This window comes from Myxine glutinosa, chromosome 7, assembly GCF_964187855.1.
Source record: "Myxine glutinosa chromosome 7, kmMyxGlut1.1, whole genome shotgun sequence".
Taxonomy (NCBI): domain Eukaryota; kingdom Metazoa; phylum Chordata; class Myxini; order Myxiniformes; family Myxinidae; genus Myxine; species Myxine glutinosa.
Window position 1 is genome coordinate 179,130,804 of NC_136267.1, and position 24,488 is coordinate 179,155,291.

A 24,488-nucleotide genomic window follows, 5' to 3' on the forward strand; every position below is an offset into this window, starting at 1 on the left:
CTTTAAAACAGCTGTTCACCACCATCTCCTATCTTCCCCCATCCAAAACCTTGATCTTTTCTACCCCCGCTAATTCACCCCAGATACACCTCCTTCAATCTCCAACTTCTTCCCTGAAATTTGTAGTACTGTTCATTTGCTTTATACCGTGTGGAGCCCCCCCCCCTTCCCCCACACCTCCCCCCAAGCCCTCTCCCTTCCACAGATCAACCGACGTCCCTGTTCTCTACTGTTGTTGTGCTTGTGTGTTCCCCTCTCCCTCCCCTTCTTGTCTCCCACTCCCTTCATTGCATGTTTTATGTGTCTGTGCATGTTTTCATGTTTAATGTGTTTGCTCTTACACGAGCCTCGATTCTGTGTACAAAAAAGGAAATATCGCATAAGTTCACATGAATAAAGTGCAGGTGAGCTAATAATTGAAACAGGTGAGGACTTGCGATTTAGCATCAATATCCATAATTAAAGTAAAGAGATGTCAATAAAGAGCATGAAGTTCCACTATTGAACAAAAGTTAATGATCAACAGTTGAAACAGGTCAAACATTTTGTGTACATCAGGCATCTTGTACTGATGATGGGACACGCTGTGCAGAAATCAAGGGGATGTTTGAGACGGGCAGAGAAGCCTTTAATATCATGGAGATCCGAGCCGCCATCTAAAGATGAGCACGACAACTCCAATCAGAACAAGTCCATCACATGAGACCCATATTTTGGCCTTCAGGATCTCGTCCCACAGGATTCTGTGTCCCTCACAATTTTGTGTCCGTAGGCAAAGGAAAGGGAAATTTGATGCTGAATTCGCTCGGATTAGCATTTAAACAACCGAAAAGAACAAACAGCATTTGGGAATATTAACTTGTATGGCCTAAGGAGGTTAAGTTCATACGTAAATAGTTTACGACTTTGTTTTTGCCTTTGGGCTTTATTGAAATTTGCATGTACACATTTCAAAAGCCAAACTTCAATTTTCTACAACATAGTGAGAGTTGGATTAATAAGAGACCTTTGTTTGTCAATTTTTCATAAACTTTTACATTCCTCAGGTATTTAGTTCTGTGTGTATTATTTTGTCATGCTGATGCTCTATTTATTTGTCATTTCGTAACTTATACTAAAATACGCCATTTGTTTCTGTCCGTCTGTCTGACGATTTTTTGACACCAATACATTCCGTCCTTACTGATCTAATCTCAACCAAACTTGACAGGATGACTGAGGATTACATAAGAAAGGTTGTAGCGCATTCATTTGCCTCCCTCCCCAAGGGGGTTTTCTCCCCCAAGTGGGTTTTCCCCGCCATTTCCGTCAATGGGTTATATGTTGAGGTGTATATCGATGTTAAATTAGCTTTATCGTGGCATTTTCCCAAAGAAGAAGATTTATCGTGGTGTTTTTCCAAAGACGATTTTAATAACAAAATTAATGATAATCGCATATTGTTGATGTTATTACAAAACAATATTAATAGCCGGCGAAGCCGGTGTTGTCAATAAACGAGTACGTATTATGTTGAAAACCTGATTATGCCTTGGCTCGAGAATCCGAAGCGCAGTGGGCGCAGCCATCTTGCGGAGGCGGAAGTATGCATAACAAATTTAAAACGTTCGTTAGGAGTTTCTTTCACCCGCCGTCGTTTGATTCACAATCTTATGCACCTCCGATGTATTAATAAAATAATTTAAGACCAACATCGGCCCGCACGGGCCTGGTTATCTTCAACAAAACGCGTCACCAAACACCGGACCCAATGAGAGTCGAGCATTTGCAAAAATATTTCTAAAATGAAAGCGCTCAATGGTGGGCGCCATCGACCGGATGCGGAAGTTTGCATAAAACAATTGCGAAAAAGTTCAATAGGAGTTTGTTTCACCCGTCGTTCTTTGATTCACAATCTAATGAAACGTCTCATTAGTAATTAAAATACGTTAAGACCAACCTCGTTATCTTCAACGAAAATCGTCATCAAACACCAGAACCAATGAGATTCGAGCATTTGGGAAAAAAAAATTTTTAAAGCTTATTACGCGTTTTGGACGGTGAAAACGGCGTCAAATATTCTAACATTGACGAAGAATTATTTTTTAGAAATCTCGCGGCCGTATGGGATAGTTTTTCACGGCCAGAAATATGGTATAAGCGGTTTACATATTTAGTTTAGAAATACGGATAGTTTTTCACGGCCGGAAATATCCGAAGTTGAGACGGAATTCAATGAATTAATCACTGCAAGCTAAAGCCTAAGTCACACATAGGCGGATATTTTGGCGACTACTGGCGATCAAGATTTTTCGGCGACTACTGGCGATTTCGGGCGGTCAAATATGGTCAGGCGGCAGTATGGCGACTGCAGGCGGCCACATTGCGCCTGCATTGCGACGACGCCCCGAGTGGGATGGCGACTGTTGAAGATCTACGACGAATGCATTGCGGATGCACGGCGGCAGCGTGGCGACAGTCTGGCGGCTAGATTACGACCGATGGCGGATCGCGGCGACTGCATTGGGGCCGGGTGGCGGTTTACTTCGACGTCCGCAAGACTGCAATAAGACCGCCGGCGATTGGAGACGATTCACACAACTTTTTAAATCTTTATCTCTCTATTTTACATTTCACTTTATTCATTTCAATGATGTATGACATGAAGCATAAAGATGTTTGATGTACAATAAGAAAGTTAATAAAGATGTATCATTGTAATGTAATAATCAAACTTTTCTGCAGGGAGAGAGAATGGAAATAAAGTCCAACAAATTATTTCCACTGGTCCCAAATCCAAAAAATAAAGTTCCCAAAAGTCCCAAGTCCAAACAATAAATCCATATCCTTGTCGGCACCACAGGACCTCACTCCACGGAGACCCTCACACCATCCTGTCTTGCCATGGAATCATGGTATGTCGTAATGCAGTCGCCAGGCAGTCGTATCTCTGTCGCCAATGACCGTAACTCGGCCGCCACTAGTCCTACTGCTGTCGTCGTCAGTCTCCCATAGCCGCAGGAGAGACGTGGCAGTTCTTCTGTAGTCGATATGCAGCCGCAACAGTGTCGGCCCGTAGTCGGGAAGATGCCGCAGGAAGGCCGTATGGCATTCGCATCTCTGCCGTGCTAGTTGGTGGGGCGATGCTGGGGCGATTGCGGAAGACTATGAGCGACTGGGTTGCGGCCGCTTTACGGTCTTATTACGGATACCGACGACAGCATGGCGGTTCCATCACGACAGCATGGCGGATCTTTTTTGAGGACGACTGAGCGCGCCGTTTTTAAACATTTTAAAAATTATTTGGCCCCTTTGCAGCTCTTGCCGACTGCAGCCGACCTGGGGAGGATAACCACGACTACAGAAGACCGTCCATTACGGTTTCATTACGATTGTCGGCGGGTGGTGGCGATTTTTCCAGTCGCCAGTAGTCGCCGACAAATCCGCCTATGTGTGACTTAGGCTTAACGTCTTCTGGTGGAGGAAGCTGCCGTGCCAGGAGAGTCAGAGAACCAGCCCTGGTGCCTGACAGCGACTGAAGTTAGAAGACTACACACTTACTGTGAAAACGTATGTTAAGCCCAGTTAAAAATAGGCCTTAAGCTAGCACATCGTATAGTTACTTCCTTAAGCTTCTTGTGACATTTATTGTATGCAGGTATTGCCATTGGGGAGGACTGTCTGCTCTTCTCTTTTACCAAGTCTTACCAGGTACGGTACCTACTACACCTACCTACTACCAACTACCTACCTACTACCAACTACCTACCTACCTACTACCAACTACCTAACCTACTGATGCCACAGTGATGGGTAAAATAGTGGCAAGAGGTTTTGGCTTCGCCGGCTCATTGCGGCTTTGCAGTCGGTACTAGTAGCCGGCGAAGCCGGTGTTGTCAATAAACGAGTACGTTTTATGTTGAAAACCTGATTATGCCTTGGCTCGAGAATCCGAAGCGCAGTGGACGCAGCCATCTTGCAGATGCGGAAGTATGCATAACAAATTAAAAACGTTCATTAGGAGTTTCTTTCACCCGTCGTCGTTTGATTCACAATCTTATGCACCTCCGATGTATTAATAAAATAATTTAAGACCAACATCGGCCCACACGGGCCTGGTTATCTTCAACAAAACGCGTCACCAAACACCGGACCCAATGAGAGTCGAGCATTTGCAAAAATATTTCTAAAATGAAAGCGCTCAATGTTGGGCGCCATCGACCGGATGCGGAAGTTTGCATAAAACAATTGCGAAAAAGTTCAATAGGAATTTGTTTCACCCGTCGTTCTTTGATTCACAATCTAATGAAACCTCTCATTAGTAATTAAAATACGTTAAGACCAACCTCATTATCTTCAACGAAAATCGTCATCAAACACCAGAACCAATGAGTTTTGAGCATTTGAAAAAAAAAAAATTTTTAAGCTTTATTACGCGTTTCGGAGGGTGAAAACGGCATCAAATATTCTAACATTGACGAAGAATTATTTTTTAGAAATCTCGCAGCCGTATGGGATCGTTTTTCACGGCCAGAAATATGGTATAAGCGGTTTACATATTTAGTTTAGAAATACGGATAGTTTTTCACGGCCGGAAATATCCGAAGTTGAGACGGAATTCACCGAATTAATCACTGCAAGCTAACTTCTTCTGGTGGACGAAGCCGCCGTGCCCGGAGAGAACCAGTCCTGCCAGCGACTGAAGTTAGAAGACTACACACATACTGTGAAAACGTATGTTAAGCCCAGTTAAAATTTCTTAAAATAGGCCTTAAGCTAGCACATCGTATAGTTATTTCCTTAAGCTTCTTGTGACATTTATTGTATGCAGGTATTGGGGAGGACTGTCTGCTGTTCTCTTTTACCAAGTCTTACCAGGTACGGTACCTACTACACCTACCTACTACCAACTACCTACCTACCTACCTACTACCAACTACCTACCAAGTCTTACCAGGTACGGTACCTACTACACCTACCTACTACCAACTACCTAACCTACTGATGCCATAGTGATGGGTAAAATAGTGGCAAGAGGCTTTGGCTACGCCGGCTCATTGCGGCTTTGCAGTCGGTACTAGTACTAATAATGTCCCACTTCCCCCTTAGGCGTTTTTCCTGCCGCGATAATGTGTATAAATAGCTTAGTGGATCTTATCCCAACGCCTGCTCTGTGGATCTTATCCCAACGCCTCGTCTGTGGATCTTATCCCAACGCGTCTGTGGATCTTATCCCAAAGCCTCGTCTGTGGATCTTATCCCAACGCCTCGGTGCCGACACAAAATGGCGTGAGAGGTTTGGACGATTGGTCGTAATGCGTGCTGGTTTTCGCCTGTATCCCCGCGGCTTTAACATCACACTCGGCAGCAGCCATCTGCCACTCAGGTGCGAAAGTGCGTTGATGTCCAGGAACAGCAGTACGTGTTGGATGCCCGAAGAGAATTTGAGCTGGTGAACTTCCAGATGTGCGTGGCATGTTTCGCCATTCGAGCAAGCCGCGGCAAAATGTATCATCGTCGAGATTGCCGTTGTGTGTAGTCTTAGCGACCGGTGTCTTAATGGCTTTGACCGCTGCTTCTGCATGTCCATTCGAGCGAGGAAGGTGTGGTGTGGAGAAGCCATGGTTAACTCCCCAACGGTCCATGAATTTTCGGAATTCATAGGATGTAAATTGTGGTCCGCCATCGGTTCGAAGACGAACTGGGACACCCAGATCCACAAAGAATAACCGTAGAGCTTGGATGAGGTCACGTGACGTGGGGTCACGCCTGAAAAAACAGATGCATGGCCACCCAGAGTCGGTCGACGTAGACCAGATACGATTTTCCCACATGGGAAAACAAATCGGCAGATACCTCCTCGAACACACGCCGTGGTAATGTATCGCTCATTAATGGTTCCTTCTGAAGGCTGGCCATTCGCTCCTGACACACAGGACACGAGCGAGTCACGTTGGCAATATCGTTGTTGATATTTGGCCAATACACAGTCTGTCGAGCTCGGCGTTTTGTATGTTCCATGCCCTGATGCGAGTCGTGTAGTCGATTCAATACCTCCGTATGTGCTGCACGAGGTATGACAATGTATGACTGTAGAGTACGATGTCACCGTCAATTGATAGCTGATCACGTATCCCAAAGTAAGCCTTGAGGCGATGGTCCCACTCGCTACGGTTTGCTGAAAAGCCGGTATTTACTGCCTGAGCTGGTAAGCAGTATTCCTCATCGCGTCGTGCTTCCGCATGGAGTTTATCAAGTATAGGATCACGTAGATGATCTTGACTTCCATCATCGACGTTCGCTACTGCCGCCAAGATGACTTGGTGTACGTGATGTTGAACGTGCATCTTCGCCTCCTCATCATCTGGCAATGGGCTATCCACTGGGTGGCGTGATAGAGCGTCTGGGATGGCATGCTCGCATCCATTCCTCCACGTTGCAGTAAACGTGTAGAGAGACAATTTATCCACGAGTTGTTGAAGACGTGGGTTCTCGATAGCCTCCAAAGTGTAGGTGTTCAATATGGGTTCAAGCGGTTTGTGGTCGATGACAAGCTGAAATATGGGAAGGCCCAGTAGGTAATGACCGCATTTCTTCATGCCCCAAACTACAGCCAGAGCTTCGAGCTCAATCCTCGCATAACGAGACTCGACATCACTGAGATAACGAGACCTACACTGAACAAGTTTCCACAGATCGCCATGTTGCTGGAGCAATGCAAACCCTAGTCCATTGAGACGAGACGCATCGGTCTGTATCATCGTAGGTAACGAAGGGTCGGAGTGTGCAAGGACAGGTGGTGATTTCAGAACACGCTTGGTAGCAAGAAATGCGCTGTCATGATCTGTAGTCCAATCGATGACTGATCCCTTCTTCAGTAAACTCCGGAGAGGATCCAAAGCTATCGAAATCTCAGTGGAAAAGCTATCCAACTGATGAACCAAACCAAGGAACGACCGTAAGTCGGTGATGTTGGTAGGTGTAGGAAAGTTTGCAATAGCACTTAGTTTGCCCGGATCCGATGCGACGCCATCGCGATTAATGATGTAGCCGCAAAATTTGACACTGTCCTGAGCGAAGTGAAATTTCTGTGGGTTCAATGTGATGTCATGTTCCCGACATCAGAGAAGTACATTCCGCACCTGTTGAACATGCTCATTGAATGTCGGTCCATAGGTTAGCATATCATCGACGACCCTGACCGTATTTTGGATTCCCTCAAGGGCAATGTGTCACCTCTGTAATCTATCTATAATTCCAGTAATCTCTGTGTGTGTGTGTGTTTGTCTGTGTGTCTGTGACCGCTGTTTCTCGACAACCACGGGTCCGATATACTTTAAACTTGCCAGGTATATTGCTGGGGACCCGAGGATGTGCCTTTTCAAGGTTTCATATTAATCGGAGAAGTAGTTACCGAGCTATGGCGATTTCTTTACCAAACTCCGCAAGCCGTTCGCTTTGGACCAAACCATTTCATGTAAATAGAGGGGGGGGGGGGGATTGTCACCGTACTCGCAAGCCGTTCGCTTTGGACCAAACCATTTCATGTAAATAGAGGGGGGGGATTGTCACCGTACTCGCAAGCCGTTCGCTTTGGCTTTGCGAATGGACCAAACCATTTCATGTAAACAGAGGGGGGGGGGGGGGGGATTGCCACCGTACTCGCAAGCCGTTCGCTTTGGCTTTGCGAATGGACCAAACCATTTCATGTAAATAGAGGGGGGGGATATAATTTTAGATATATATATAGTACGGGCATGCCCTAGTAATATTAATCTCCACTCGCGTTGAGGCCCATTGGAGCTCGCAAGTATTTGAACCGACCCCACGGTGTCATGAATACGGTAAGGGATTGGCTGGCCTCGTCCAGAGGAATTTGCCAGTACCCCTTGGTCGCATCATATACAGTATAGAAGCAAGCGTTCTTCACACGCGAGACTGCCTCAGCAGGTGTGATGAGAGGGTAGACAGGGCGTTTGACGTGGCGGTTCAACATACGGAAATCCACGCACATGCGAATGGGACCATTAGGTTTCGGAGTAACCACAAGTGGATGACACCAATCCGAAGGCTCGCTTCCCCATCGGAGAAATTACGCCCTTGTTCACCATGTCGTCAAGTTCTGACTTAACCTGATCCCGCCAAGCCACTGGTAGTGGACGTGCCTTCCTCAGCTGGAAAGGTACAGCGTCATCCTTCAGGTTAATACGCATGGCCCCACCCTCCATAGGTCGAATGCTATTGTCTGTGGTGAAAACGTCTGCAAATTCGGCTGTCAGATGATCAGGAACCTGTGATCGTTCTTGCTGATTAGGTTCATCGCCGAAATCCCATGTGCTGGAGTTCGTTGAAGACACGGAATGTGAGTCATCATCGGATCGACTGACCATGTTATGTTGTACAGGCTGTGTTTTACTGTTCGACTGTTCGAATGGTCTGCCACAATTGCACCACGCCAAGTCGGTCAACAAATAAAATGCCAGACAAGGTGATCGGACCCATCGCAAACGTATACAGTCTCACAAACAGTTTTACCTCTATGACAGATACCAACGTGAAGAGTGCCCATGCACTTCATTGAAGCACCATCAGCGTTTACCACTCGGAGGTCGTCACCATCATCCAAGTTATCTGGATGCATGCCAAGTTGCTGCAGGTGTCCAGGACCGATGATAGTTGCCTCAGCTCCTGTGTCCGGGAGCGCCTCCAGGGTACCAATATAATCACCCTCGAAGTCGTCGACATCGACACGAATCCGCGGTGAATGTTGCTTCCTCTGCAATGTGCAAAACACAGCAGTGACCAAGACAATCCGCCGAACAGCTGGTGGTTGCTTGTTGTCATTGTGCTGTCTAGCTCTCCATACAGGCTTGTCCCCCTTTGATTTTCGACATACACCTGCAAAGTGGCCCATGGTGCCGCACTTCTGGCACTTCCTATCACGAGCTGGGCAGCTCTTTGAGTTATTGTGGGCACCGCCCCCGCAATTTCCACAATAGGTGGTCTCAAGTCGGGACTGACTGCGACGATAAAATGGTCGACGACAGTTTTTAGCAATGACAGCCCGGGACTGACGTCTGGCCATCATATCATCAGCCTTCCTGCTGGCTTCCTCGCTGCGGCACATGTCCAGAGTATGTTGTAGTGTGAGATCTCTCTCAGCTCTCAGTGTGAGATCTCAGAGAGTTTGTTTGTCCGCACAGAATAAATATGATTTTCTCTGCAACCGTTGGTCTGATTGACAGGGAATTTTCACCATACAGGAACTCCTGTATGGTGAAAGGAACTTTTGACAGGAACTCCACCCGTATTTTTTTTTAATGATAATTATGACGTCATAGGTCATGTGGTTCGGCCACCAACTTGGAAAAACCGAAAAACTTTGAACCTCCATATCTCCGAAAGCGCTGAATACAAAAATTGTAACACGGCTCATTGTAAAGAAATATCCATGGGGAATAAAAGATGTTAATGATGATGTCATAGGTGCCTCCATTATGACGTCATAATTCGACAAGTACAAAACTTCATCCGATCAAGATGAAATTTATTGAGCATAATCTAGGAATAAATTACTTCAGAAAACAAATAATGACGTCATCGGTCAACACAAAAGCTTTAAAACCACTGAAAACACATTCTGGCAAGGGTCTGCAATCTCTGATTGGTCTTTCGAGTTACTTTTGCAATATAGCCCATCCTCCTTCCGCTCCCTCAAGCCAAATCACGAATGTTAATTTTATATTTATTTAATTAGTTTGGGCCACCTGCTGTCCTGTATATCCGGGTTTAAGTGAAAAAAAAAAAACCACAGAACATACATGTTTTTCCAAGTATCCTGCCCACTAATGGAATTGTTCAGCACACATCAAGTTCAGCACAAGATGAGGCCTCATACAGGAAAAAAGAAAGCAAGGTAAGGCCCCACTGATTAAAGCTAACCACTGCAAGCACCACAATGCCACATTATCTTTTGAACAGAGATCATAAGCCTGTCGTGGGTTGGTACACGTTCACAGTAGGGCAATGTGTTGATGGTGTCCTACTGTTTTATTTCATCACAAGGGCCTGATTATTTTATTTCATGGTGAGTTTGAGAAGTATGTGAAGCAGATGTCTCATATCGTGTGCATTCTTTTCCTTCCAGTTACTGCTTTGTGAGATCTTGTGTATAGAAAAGTGCAATGCAAGGTTGTGACAGCACGTCCCACTATGATGTCCCAGAGTTCAAACCACGATGTCGTTCCAGAATTTCAGCTGTCATCACCGTTTCAAGTCATCCCACATCCAAAAATATGATCTTTTTACCCCCATTAATCACCAAACACCACCCCTACCTTCCAATCCCACTTGTTTCCTTCCGAAGAGTTTGCTTCTGTATCCATCTTGTCCACACTTTGTGTCCAGCCCAATTCCTCATCCACACCTTGTGTCCAGCCCGAGTCCTCATCCACACCTTGTGTCCTGCCCGAGTCCTCATCCACACCTTGTGTTCAGCCCGAGTCCTCATCCACACCTTGTGTCCTGCCCGAGCCCTCATCCACACCTTGTGTCCAGCCCAGGTCCTCATCCACACCTTGTGTCCTGCCCGAGTCCTCATCCACACCTTGTGTCCAGCCCGAGTCCTCATCCACACCTTGTGTCCTGCCCGAGTCCTCATCCACACCTTGTGTTCAGCCCGAGTCCTCATCCACACCTTGTGTCCAGCCCAAGTCGTCATCCACACCTTGTGTCCAGCCCAAGTCGTCATCCACACCTTGTGTCCTGCCCGAGTCGTCATCCACACCTTGTGTCCTGCCAGAGTCCTCATCCACACCTTGTGTCCAGCCCAAGTCCTCATCCACACCTTGTGTCCTGCCCGAGTCAAGTCCTCATCCACACTTCATGTCCTGCCCAAGTAATCATTCCTCGCAACATCCCTTATTTGTCTAAGTCTCCCTATATTGTGTCCCTCATCCCTGCTGTTGGTGGTTTCACCTCGTTATTTTTTCTAAAGTGAGAAAAAAACCCTTTTTTCCGGAGTAAGAGAAGCTGCTTTTGAAGAGGCTGGAGTGGTCCAAGTAGATAGCACGGTAATACTGTGTAAATGTAATGGTTAACACTGTGTTCTGAGGGCAGTGCGCTCTTCTCAAGGTGTGTTGAACACCATGAGCCTCATGTTTTGGATTCTGAGTCCAGACTTTTGACATAATAACCAGTACAAAATATATTCTGCTGTATATTATTATGATTATACTGCAATGTCTACTACTAATTTAATGGCCCCACCTTCTTACGGGGTCGACTGAAAATGGTTTCTGAACCAAGTCTTTCATAAACTGCCTAGCCAAGCCTGAAGGAGTCAGGAATTTGAAACTTGGCCAGGGTGCCTGCGGTAACTCACCTACATTTTGTGAAAGACAAATTGGGATCTTAAACCTTCACTATATGATGCGAACAGTGCAACACCCAGTTTAACGTCCATCCCAAGGATGGAGCACTTTATGATGTATCAATGACTGCGAGGCACCAATCCGAGTTCACATTTGGGCCGAGAGAATCAAACCGAGCCTAAATGGCTCAAAGATGGAGAAAGGGAATCTCTCAAGGTGGATCAATTACCGTTTAAGCCTTTAAGGTATTTACTTCTTTGTTTTGACTTCTCTCTCTTCCCAAACACCCATTTTTGTGCTGAAATCGATTTCCAAGTAGGATCAGGAGTCATACTACGTGACATCCTGCGTTATGATAATACAATCTTATAATGGGAAATCTATTCTGTTATGAATGTAATACACGTTGTTGTCCAAACAATAAAAGCATCTGTACGTGCCGACATGCATATGTCATGTAACATTACATATCTATATATTATATAAAGCTCAGTTGACTTTTTGCTCCACCAAATAACAGCGAAACGGATTTGAGTAAAAGGGTGAAAATTCTAGATGCTGTGATAAATGACGACCTCTGGCTCTGTCGGTTTGAATGTTTGAAAGAGAATAGACGTCTGGATCAATTTTTGAATTAAATTTAAATCCCGATTTAGTATATACAGACTTGGCATTTAATATGGAATATATTTTTTGGGGGGTGAACTTACTTTTCAAGATGACTTAGAACCAAAAGTTCATTGGAATTATGTTGAAATTATTCTAGATTTTGTTAATTTGACCTTTAAAAGAAACAAAAACCACATTTGACATTCCGAAGCAAATAAATTGATCCTTGAAAGTGATGTAAACTGATATCGAACTCAATTCACGGACAGTACTGTGTTAAACTTCTGTGCGTTTTCCAGAAGTAACTTTATTTTGCACATTAGCCAAAAAAAATTTCAACAAACACAAAAGCTAAATTTCGACTGGGATTACGGACAGTAAAATTACAGTTCAGTACTTCGTGTAACCACCACGAGCATTCAGGAGAGCACGTACATGTCGAGGCATGCTGTTCACGAGATTTGCCAAGGTTTGGACAGGAATCGCTTGCCATGCAGTGACAATAGCCTGCTGCAATTCACGCACAGAGGTCGGCTGCTGGTCCAAGTTGTCGATTTGACGCGTTAATTCTGCCAACAAGTTCTCTATCGGATTCATATCCGGGGACATGGCAGGCCACTCCATATGCTCTACACCACGATCAGCAAGAAAGTGTTGGATCATGCGAGCACGATGAGGCCGTGCATTGTCATCTTGGAAGACAAAGTTTCCTCGAAAGGCTGCACGAGCAAATGGAAGCAATGTTTCTTCCAGAATGACCCTGTACTTGAACTGGTTCAGGTTTCCATTCAGAACAACCAGGTCAGTTTTGCCCCCTGCATGAAAAGCTGCCCAAACGGTCACCCCACCACCTCCAGCTTGGACTCTTGGCACTATACAATCTTTGTTGTAGGCTTCATGCACTTGTCTGCGCACTCGGACGCGGCCATCTTGACGATAGACCAGAAATCTAGACTCGTCACTGAAGGTCACGTGATTACAGTGTCCTGGCTGCCATTGACGGTGCTCTCTGGCCTACTGCAATCGGCGCTGGCTGTGTTGTCTGGTCAGGTGTGGCTTTCTCAGGGGACGGCTGGCACGATAGCCTGCTTGAACCAGTCGTTGGTTGACTAGCCTTCTGGATACAGGCACATTTGTCAGTTGCTGCCACTCAGCCCTAAGCCGATTAGCTGACTGGGTACGGCCATTGCAGACTAACCGGTGCAGCTGGCGATCATCTCTCCTTGTGGTTCTGTGTGGACGTCCTGGCCTCGGTATTGGAGTAGGGACACCCCTCTGAGCATTTCGTTTCAGGATCTTTGACACCTGACCTTGAGTGATGCCATACTGCCGAGCAATAGCACGCTGTTTCATGCCAGAATTTCGTAAAGCCACCACTCCATGACAAACAGCATTGTCAAGTTGACGGACCATCTCCAGGGGAAGCGGCAATAACTTTTGTAGACGTGCAGCAGTTGTTTTCCACTAATACAGAACGCAACAACCCTTATATACCCGATTGTGAAGCCAATCGTCAAATGTACCTGTCCTTACATTTTGTCACGCCACCTGTGATATAATCCTGTTATTGACTTCTTGCTGCGAAAGACAATCAGTGACATGGTTCTTTCAACAAAGACATCACCGAAGGGTAAAATAAACTCACCAGATTGATATACTGAGTTCAGAAAGTAAACCAAGTCAAGAAAAAAAAAAATTCCATATTAAATGCCAAGTCTGTATATAAACGTGAGTTGTCTGTGTGTGTGTCCACGTTTTATTCAGAGATGGCTGAACGGATCCTCATCAAACTTTCAGAGGTTCATCAGTGAGTGCCTGGGGGTGTTTTAGGCAAAAAAAAAAAAACATTGAAAAAAAAAAAAGATTGTTTTGTTGGAGTTAAATAAATAAATAATACTTGCTCGATAGTGCCGAAGCTTTTAAAAATTAATGACAGTTATATACAAGTACACATTGGCATAAATAAATACAAAACAATTACCAGACATTGGAATACAAATAAATCAAACAATTCCGGAAGTGAACGAATTTGGTGGTACGGCTTCTTCTTCTTCCTAATCGGCAACACACAACTCAGAAACGTGAGCCACATTCACTCAGAAACGTGAGCCACATTCACTCAGAAACGTGAGCCACATTCACTCAGAAACGTGAGCCACAATCACTCAGAAACGTGAGCCACTCCCCTTCCTCTCCTGCATCCCCCCTCCCGTCCCCTCCCCTCCCCTCCCCATCCCGGACTCTCCTCTGCCTCTCCCCTACTCCTCTGCCCCTCCCCCACTCCTCTCCCCTCCCCCCCCTTACCCCCACCCCTCCCCCTTCCCCTCCCCGCCAGGCAACGCCGGGTACTTCTGCAAGTTATTACATATATGGAACCACACAGAATCATGAGTGGTTCATGCAGTACATTACATGCATGAAAGCAATATCATGAGTGTAGAAAACCAGGAAACGTTTCTGTGACGTGTTATGGTGACGTTTTGTCTCAGTAAAGGCAAGCTGAGATATGAGAAACCTTGTCTGTGACTTGGCATACCTGGTGCATTCAAAGAGTTCATCCTAAGTTATTAAAGTCATCCTAAGGTTGGCTCACGGTAAAGGATATTATTGATGGTCTCATGGGGTTTTGAGGGTCTGAAGTGTCTTAAGGTCCTGAGGGGTTAAAAGGCCTGAAGTATTAAGGGTCTTGAAGATCTAAAAGGGTCCAGTGAGGGCTTAAAGGTCTATGGTTAAAAAGGGCTTAGGGTATAAAGGGTCTAAAATGTCTGGGGTCTGAGGGTCTAAAGTGAAAGTCTATAAAGGTCTCAAGGGTCAGAATGTCTGAAGGGTCTAAAGCCAAAGGTTTGTAAAGGACCAAAGGGTTTAAAATTAAAGGTCTCAAAGGTATGCTCCAATAGTACTTAATTAACGCTACCCATGTGAACAGTTGGGTAACAACATGGCGCCTATTGGTAAGTTCGCCGAACTCTACTATTCGATGGCACTGGTTATAGGTGAAGCTGAAAGGTTAAACAGCAGCCGGGGATAAATTACACATTAAAAGAGGTAGTGTTTCTAGTCTACAGGAATTTTGTGAGGCCTCATCTGAAATATTGTCTGCAATTTGGTCGCCACATCAGAGGAAGGGCACAGCTTCCGTAGAGAAGGTTCAGCGTAGAACGACTACATCGATTCCGGGGCCAGCTACACTGAGTTATTAATAGCAATGGATGACATTAATATGACTGTGATCGAGGTGTGATAACCATCATGGGAAACATGGATAAGCTGACATTTCAGGTGGTAACTCTTTGTCAGAGAAAAAGAGCACATGCTGCTTCCTGTGCCACATGCTGCTTCCTGTGCCACATGCTGCTTCCTGTGCCACATGCTCTAAGACCGCCTCTTGCATTATATCGCATTTTTGGTCTGACAAAGGGTTAATGGCCAAAAATGGCAGCTTCTTGCTCTCTACGGCCGACGGCATACCCCATTACCCCCAATCAACGGCCGTTGATTTCATCCAATGTTTTATCTGTCCGTCGACGTGGAATCACAACAGCCTTCACCATTAGATCAACACTAGTTTTCAATTCTACGTTATAGTAAGAGCAGCTGAAGGAGCCAGGACTTTTTACATTTGAAAGGAGGCAGTTACGGGATCTGATCGAGGTATCTAAGATAATGAAGGCTGTAGGCAAAATAGGTGCAGTAGGCCTACTGGTGCTTCACAACTTCAGGCACCAGTATGTCAGGGGGTCAGTGGAGATTGTGGAAGCATCGAAGAAAGTAGGCAGTGAGAGATTAGACTGGTTTGAACATTTGACGTGAGAGAGAGAGGGAGAGAGGGGAAGAGATAGGGGGGAGGAGAGGGAGGGGTGGAGAGGGAGAGAGAGAAAGGGAGAGAGAGTGAAGAAGAGACAGGGGGGAGGAGAGGGAGGGGTGGAGAGGGAGAGAGAGAAAGGGAGAGAGAGTGAGGAAGAGAGAGGGGGAGGAGAGAAAAGGAGAGAGGGGGAGAGAGGGAGAGAGAGGGGGAGAGAGAGGGGGAGAGAGGGAGAGAGAGAGGGAGAGAGGGAAAGAGAGAGAGGGGGGAGAGATGGAGAGAGGGAGAGAGAGGGAGGGGAGGAGAGATGGAGAGAGGGAGAGAGAAAGGGAGAGAGGGAAAGAGAGAGAGGGGGGAGAGAGGGAGAGAGAGGGAGGGGGGAGAGATGGAGAGAGGGAGAGAGAGAGGGCGAGAGAAAGAGAGAGAGAGATGGAAAGAGGGGGGGAGGAGAGGGAGAGGGAGAAAGGGAGAGAGGGGGAGAGATGGAGAGAGCGAGAGAGATGGAGAGAGCGAGAGAGAGAGAGGGAGAGAGAGGAGGGGCGAGGAGAGAAAAGGAGAGAGGGGGAGAGATGGAGAGAGGGAGAGAGAAAGGGAGAGAGGGAGAGAGAGGAGGGGCGAGGAGAGAAAAGGAGAGCGGGGGAGAGATGGAGAGAGGGAGAGAGAAAGGGAGACAGGGAAAGAGAGGGGTGAGAGAAAAGGAGAGAGGGGGGGAAGAGAAGGGGACAGAGAGTGGGAGAGATGGAGAGAGGGAGAGAGAAAGGGAGACAGGGAAAGAGAGGGAGAGAGAGGAAGAAGAGAGGGAGAGAGAAAGGGAGAGAGAGCAAGGAAGAGAGAGAAAGGGAGAGAGAGCAAGGAAGAGAGAGGAGGAGAGAGGGGGGGAGAGAGAGAAGGAGAGAGAGAGAAGGAGAGAGAGAGAGGAGAGAGGAGGGGAGAGAAAGAAGGAGAGAGAGAAGGAGAGAGAGGGGGAGAGATGGAGAGAGAGAGCGTGGGAGAGAGAGAGAGGGAGAAAGAAAGATTATGTGGTGAGGCGAGTGACAGAGATGGGACTGCCAGGAAGAAGAAGATGATTGCCGAAAACCAGATGGAAGGATGCAGTGGTGAGAGATTTAGAACTTGTGGGATTGCAAGAAGAACGCATGACTGACAGGAAGAGATGGAGTTTAAGGGTGATCAGCAAGCTTTGTGGCGACCACAAGTAAAATGGGAGAAGCTGAAGAAAAAGAAGAAACCAGACAAGAATAAGTTATTATACATTGCCATGGTAACATTTAATTACATTGTCGTTGAGCATGAGAATAAAAACATGGAGACATGATGTGTTGGCTACAAATATAACAAACAGATCTAATTCCGAATAACAGGCGACACTCAAAATCCCATGTCAGTTTGAAGGTATGCAGGAGGTTTGATTCCTTTTGCACTTGCAAGATGAAAATCGCATTTTTGTGCAAAATAGAGAAGGCGCAAAGGACGAATAAAGAGCAATAATTGGCTTTACTGCAGTAATCGCACGATAAAGGTCGGATTGCTTCAACACGGCGTTGGCTTCTCATCACGAGTGATGCCAAAATCCTTTGTCCGTCCCAGTTCTCACCTCTGCAAAGCCAGGCTGTTTTCTTGTGCGATACCTGTATTATCTATCACTAAAGGGCCACCTTGCATACCTCCAGGGCCATCGTTTAGCCACTCGGTCTTTGCCATGCGGTTACATAGCCAATGGAAATGAATGCATGGCATGAACTTTATTGCTGTAGCCTCTGATCTGCCGCTTCGTGGTCGGGCGCCAGGGCAGCAGTTTCCTTCCTGTCTGAGGTGTGTCTGTCCAGCTGGTTTCACTTAGAACATGCACGCATAACAGAAAATGCTCAATGTAGAGCACTGCGTATAGCGGCATCGCACGAGGCACCGTGAATGGACACGTGTTGTATAAAGAGACTTGAGAATTATCGATGTAGTTTTGAAAAAGCAAAACATAATATAAATATGCCCATGTTATCCAAATGTGACTTGTTTTGTGAAAAGCGTCATGAACTTAAAAAAAGTAATCAACCAGTAACTTTTATATTATGGAGCCATTTAATTCAGAAATTATATATATATATATATGATGGAGATAATTTAAAAAATTAATGGAGCCAATAAAATCAATAAACAGTAAAAAGCAAGCAATTAATAAAAACAAATAAATAAACAAAACAAACAATCAATTATAATAGCAAAACGACATGCACAAAGTGGGCTTCCACAAATACTTCCAGCTCTGCAATAACAGGAACGTAAATCGAGCCCTGCAATAACATAACTACAAATAAAACAAGGCTATATAACCCGCAAAGATCAGAAGGAAAAATAAAGCATAAAATGGACAAGTAGAGGGGAAATCAACCATCATTGTGATGAAACTTATGATCGTCTGATGAGGGCCAGATTATATATATATATATATATATATATACATCAAGACAAAGGTCGTTGTGAGGAGGAGTATCGGGTAACATTGTAACCATTTGGTAACAGGATCCTGACGTTCGCTTTCCCGTCCCCCTCCCCAGTGAAAATGTCTTGGGCACCCTTGTTTGTCGTGTTTTATTTGTAGTAATCGTCATAAGGCATAGATTAAGCTAAGTTTCTGCCTCTTGTCCCTTTTTCTTTCCTATCGCTAAGTTGCACTGTACATACTTCTAAATAAATCAAATTGTTAAACGTTTCTTTTCCAGCTGTCCATGAATGTCCTTTCTTTCATTGGTCCGCCATTGCTCGCATCTAGAGACACGATCGGCCATAACTAAATTAGCATCAGCCCCGCGGGTACCAACGGTTGCTCGGCCGTTCAAATTTCCATCCGGAAACCAAATTGGTACACCGCCGGAGTACCCGCCGGAGTACCCCAAATCGTTCCCCAATTGGAACAGTCATGTGGTACAGGTAAACGGTGTCAGACGATTGGACCCTGCTATCGCGCGACGGACCAATTGGCGTTCGTAGTTGCTGGTTCGCAACCTGCCGAAGTATGAAGTTATTCGTGCGCGGCAGCCTCTGGTCCGGTAAGTTCAAGAGGGAACGAGGCTAACCCTCATAGTAGACCCGAACCCCGAGCCATACCAATAGCATTTGCAAATGAGCTCAGGTGTAACCAATCACTTTCAAAATCACACACCAAGTTGATTGTCCTCCACTGTGTTAAATTGTAGTGATCCTGATTATTTCAGAATAAAATCAGCTGTTCCTGTAGGCTTCTTCTGCTTGGTAGTGCATTTCACAGCAAAGACTCAACCATGAGCACCAATGAGCTTTCAAAATATCTCCGGGATAAAGTTGTGCAAAGGCACAGATCATGGGATGGGCATAAAAATATTGCAAAGACCTTGAATATCCCTTGGAGCACAGTCAAGACAATCATTAAGAAGTGGAAGACGTTTGGTACCACAAAGACCCTCCTAGGCTATGAGCCAGACCCCCCAAATTGACCGGTCAGTACCATACAGATGGAGTAAGGCTCATTGTGATTTTTAGCAAGATATATGTCCCTAGATATGAAAAAAAAGTGATAGCAGTGTATAACTCTCGGCCATCTCTGTGTAATCACCCGAAATATTATTATACGCCTGCTTCGCTTCGCCATAAAATGTGATATTTGCTAAAATTGGAATAAATATGTTTTTAAGGACCACAGAGTGCCGAGATCGAGATCGAGATCGTATTTGTTCGAGAGATCATGATAAACCTAGAGTGTGGAGCAAGTTTGCATGCATTGTGAAATATAATGTAGCTGATGTTACAAACCTACTTTAGGATACTAGCTAATACCAAAAATTACACTGAGATACCAAAAGTAGGAGACGAATAAACCTAAAATGTTCAAAAGCTATGTTTCGTTCCAAAATATCAAAATTAGGGGGTATGGTTGAACATATTTTGAACTTTGCCAAAATATGTGCTCCAAACAACCACCATATTACAAAGTAATGATATATTCCAATGCAGTGGTTCCTTGCGAAGATTTTGAGGGGTCAAATGTTACTCTGGGAGTTTTCATTTTTGAAATATTGACAAAAATGTACAATGTGAATTCTGAACTCGAAGCGATTTCGACCACTTTTTCACTAAATTTAACATATTTTTTGTCATTATATCAATATTTTGATAAATAACCCCCACAAATGTTCTATATTTCTATTACTATATTAGTTGGCATCCAGTATGCAAATTACTCTGTGGTCCTTAAAAACATATTTATTCCAATTTTAGCAAATATCACATTTTTTGGCGAACCGAAGCGGTCGTATAATAATATTTCGGGTGATAACACAGAGATGGCCGAGAGTTATACACTGCTATCACTTTTTTTCATATCTAGGGACATATATCTTGCTAAAAATCACAATGAGCCTTACTCCATCTGTATGGTACCGACCAACCCCCTTGGCTCATAGCCTATCCCTAGATCAGGCCATCCATCAAAACTGAATGACCAAGTAAGGAGGAGACTGATCAGAGAGACCACCAATAAGTCAATGGCAAATTTTAAGGAGCTCGAGGCCTTTATGGCAAAGACAGGTGACTGTGTGCATGTGACAACAATGTCCCAAGCACTCCACAAAAGTCTGGCCTGTGTGGTAGGGTGGTAAGAAGGAAGCCATTACTCAAAAAAGCCCACCTTGAGTCCAGTTTGAGGTATGCAAAAAAACACTTTGGAGATCCAGAAACCAAGTGGCAAAGAATTTTGTGGTCTCACAAAACGAAGATGGAACTTTATGGACTAAATGCAAAACGTTTCATTTGGTGCAAACCCAGCACAGCACATCGCCCAAAGAACACCATCGCTACTGTGATGCATGGTGGTGGCAGCATCATGTTATGGGGATGTTTCCCATCAGCAGGGACTGGGGCACTTGTCAGGATAGAAAGGATAATGGATGGAGCAAAATACAGAAAAATCCTAGAGGAAAACCTGCTGCCCTCTGCTAGAAAGCTGAAATTGGGATGGAAGTTCACCTTTCAGCTTGACTACCTGAAGCACAAAGCCAAAGCTACACTGGAGTGTCTGAGGAACAGAGTTGGTAGAAATCTATCCCAACAGACTCACAGCTGTAATTGCTGTCACAGGTGCTTTCACCAAGTATTAACTGAGGAGGGTGAACACTTATCCAAACAAGATATACTAGTTTTGTATTTTTAATTAATTTTCTGAAATTTGTAGAATTTGTTTTTCACTTGGAAGTTGTGGGTTATGATGTGTAAATAAAGGTGGGAAAGTCTGATTTAATGAAATTTAATTCCAGGCTATAAGGCAAAATATAGAGGAGGAATGTATATTCCTTTCAAATAGTTTGTTTATAAAAAGTACCATGAAATTTTTATACGTATATATTATTTATCAAAATGTATCGCAATGTGTACACTTAAAAAACAATTTTGGTCGTTATGGCTCCTTCTGACTTTGGGCCCGGTGCTGAGACGCCATTGCAGCCTTTATAAACCTGGCCCAGAGTACGATATATTGATAAGACTGTAAATCGTGATCAGTATATTGGCCACAACTCCCATTAAAAATAGTAAACATGAAGATCAAAGTAAAAGCTCTTTCATGAGCCATAAAAAAAAAAACACCTTTAGAGGCCATTTTTTCCCCGCAAGCGGGGGTTGGCCTTTTTCGGGGACCGTGGTTGTTGTTGTTTTTCGGTCCCCTTTTTGAAGCAATGTTTTACGGCCGGATGCCCTTCCTGCCGCCAACCCTTTTTGTCGCCTTTTACGACAAGCAGGGAATTACCAGTGAACTGGTACTCAATTAGCCGACCTCGGAAGGATGACAGGCTGAGTCAACCCCCCTGGCGTTAATTCAGCGATCGACCGGGATTCGAACCCAGGATCCTAAGCTGGCACCCTAGCCGCTAGCCCAACACCAGGGGTTTTTTTTTTGGTTTTTTTTTTTGTGAATCACTTTTGACCACAGTGACCACAGGTGACCACAGTCACTTTTTTCAACACACCCTAGCCGCTTCATGAGCCATAGATCACTGTATATAAAAGGACAGCTCAAATTGACAGCCAGCCTTTGCATGGCTATAAATGAATGAGGGGGAAAAATCAGATGGGTAAGAAGAAACAATTTCGAAAGAAAAGTGCCACAAAGTGCCAAAAAAAAACAAAACAAAAAAAAACCCCATGACCCATACTGTGCTGGATCTCACAAATATGTCCATTTAAAAGAATCCAGCACAAAGTGGTAACGCGATGTCCTGTAAGCCACATATGCCTCCGGTGGTTCGAGCCACACGGAGCAATAGCTACCCAGGAGGTGAAATGATGCTTATCCTGTCGCTGAGTTAGAGATGTTACAATATAGAGGAGGAAGAACTAGCGAAACACAATGTCTTTGGTGTTCGTAACACTCAAAGCAGGTTCACATCAGAAGTATCACTCATGTACAGCATAATACACCAAAAACCTACAACACTCTTATGATTGAAGCCATGTTGGTGTCCCTCAGTCAGGTTAGCCTTCCATAGACTTATTCTGGCCAGAACTACCAGATGGGACCAATTCTGTTTCCCCAGAACTTCGATTCCAATCTTGCATGTGACAAATTAGAGCTCACAGATCTAAGTCTAAGTTGGACAGCCAAGTCACAGACAACACTGTCTGTCGTTCGGTGGATTGCTCTAAATGCTTCATCAAATCTCTGCAGGCAACACCCATTCACAATGTGATCTTGGTGACCACAGTCACATGCTCGGCTGTGTTTGAAATTTCATTTGTGGAGGTGGTGCCATGTCCTTGCATGGAGAGTACGGGTCCTCTTGAGTGCAGAACTACTGATATGAACAAACATTGGTAACGAGTATAATTTTAATGTGGAACACCGTGAATATTAGCAAAAGCGTTGCTACCAACAGTAGCAGCAAAGCGGGTGATGGGTAGGTAAAGGGATTTGACCAACGAGGTAAGTCAACGCCAAGTGCTTCGGTAGTCGCACCGTAGGGACCGACTCGTACAGCGAACACTCTGGAAGTCGATTGTGAACTTTGTTTATTCAACACTTTCCATTTTCAGATTAAGATGATATGTCGTCTCACATTGCTAGAATTAAGCATAAATTACTTTCAGGCATGAAAGTCGCTCGCCTAAACTTGCACCGTATTGTCTAAATCCGCAATTTGGAAGCAAAACCTGCCGACCTCTAAACACCCCGACCACCTTTACCCCACCAACCCCCATCCTGTGGTCTATTTGTTTCCACAATTCCTTTGTTTATTTCCAACTGTTTCCTTGACCCCTGACCCTTCTGATTCTACTCCACAGCGAAGATAAGGGGGGGAGGGGGGAATCCGTCATACTCAGCCTGTGAATGACAAACATTCCAATCATATGAGACCTAGTTTTAAAATAAAATTCTCTTTCCCTTCTGTCAGGAACATCACTGGCTAACAGACTTCAGATGGTTATACGAAGGAAGTATATTTCATGAAGCAAATTATACAAAACATCCATGCGACGACAAAACAACATGCTGACGCTCGTTTCTTCATGTAAAACTTCCTTCTCAAAGCAACAAAAAAACAAGAAAGATCCATCACCAGGACTTGTTTTGAGTGGTGTGTTCTGTGTGGTGTGTTATGTGTGGTGTGTTTTGTGTTTTGTGTGGTGTGTTTTGTGTTTTGTGTGGTGTGTTCTGTGTGGTGTGTTATGTGTGGTGTGTTTTGTGTGGTGTGTTTTGTGTGATGTGTGGTGTGTTTTGTGTGGTGTGTTATGTGTGGTGTGTTATGTGTGGTGTGTTATGTGTGGTGTGTTATGTGTGGTGTGTTATGTGTGGTGTGTTTTGTGTGGTGTGCTATGTGTGGTGTGTTATGTGTGGTGTGTTATGTGTGGTGTGTATATATATACACACCACACATTAGTTTTGAGGACATACACATACACATATATATATATATATATATATATATATATATATATATATTACACACATATATATATATATATACTTTACATTACACATATGTATATATATATATATATTCCATTACAAATTGATTAGACAACAACATTTAAAATAAAAAGTAAACTTGACCTCACTTTATTGCTCAATATGTGCTGTTGTTTATTTTTGCAGATGTTTCAGGAGAATTTAAGCAAAAAAGGGGAAAATTCAGGCGTCACCTACTTATTACATAATGACAAAAACTAGAAATTATTAACTAAACACGGATACATATAGAGATAGCTCATAGGGCAATGTGAATATGCACACATGTACAAACGAAAGATATGCATTTTTTTGCCAAAGCTGGGTAAATGACTGAAATGAGTATTTTCATATTGGTGCAACAGCACTCCTTATAAGGAGAAACATGTGAGTGGCCAATACTATCATCGAGTGTCAATTAGAATTGATACAGACAGACACTCACTGACACACACTGACCTAACACACTCTCTGACACAATCACTGACACACATGCGCACAAACACATGCACACGCATGAGCACACGCACAAACAAGCAAACACACACACACACACACACACACACCACACACACATGCGCACAAACACATGCACACGCATGAGCACACGCACAAACAAACAAACACACACACACACACACACACACACACCACACACACACGCGCATTAAAATCTACCATTTTCAGAATAAAAATCTCAGCAGACTACTAGTGCACAGTGGATCTGCATGGGCAAATGAACCAAAAATGGGTGGAATGT

The 24,488-nt window shown here is 44.5% G+C and overlaps 1 protein-coding gene across 2 annotated transcripts in view; it reads right to left on the reverse strand.

Annotated features, from left to right (window-relative positions):
- Positions 1-24,488, reverse strand: part of LOC137431869 (TGF-beta receptor type-1-like) — a 308,951-nt gene that overhangs the window by 141,033 nt on the left and 143,430 nt on the right. The window lies entirely within an intron of this gene.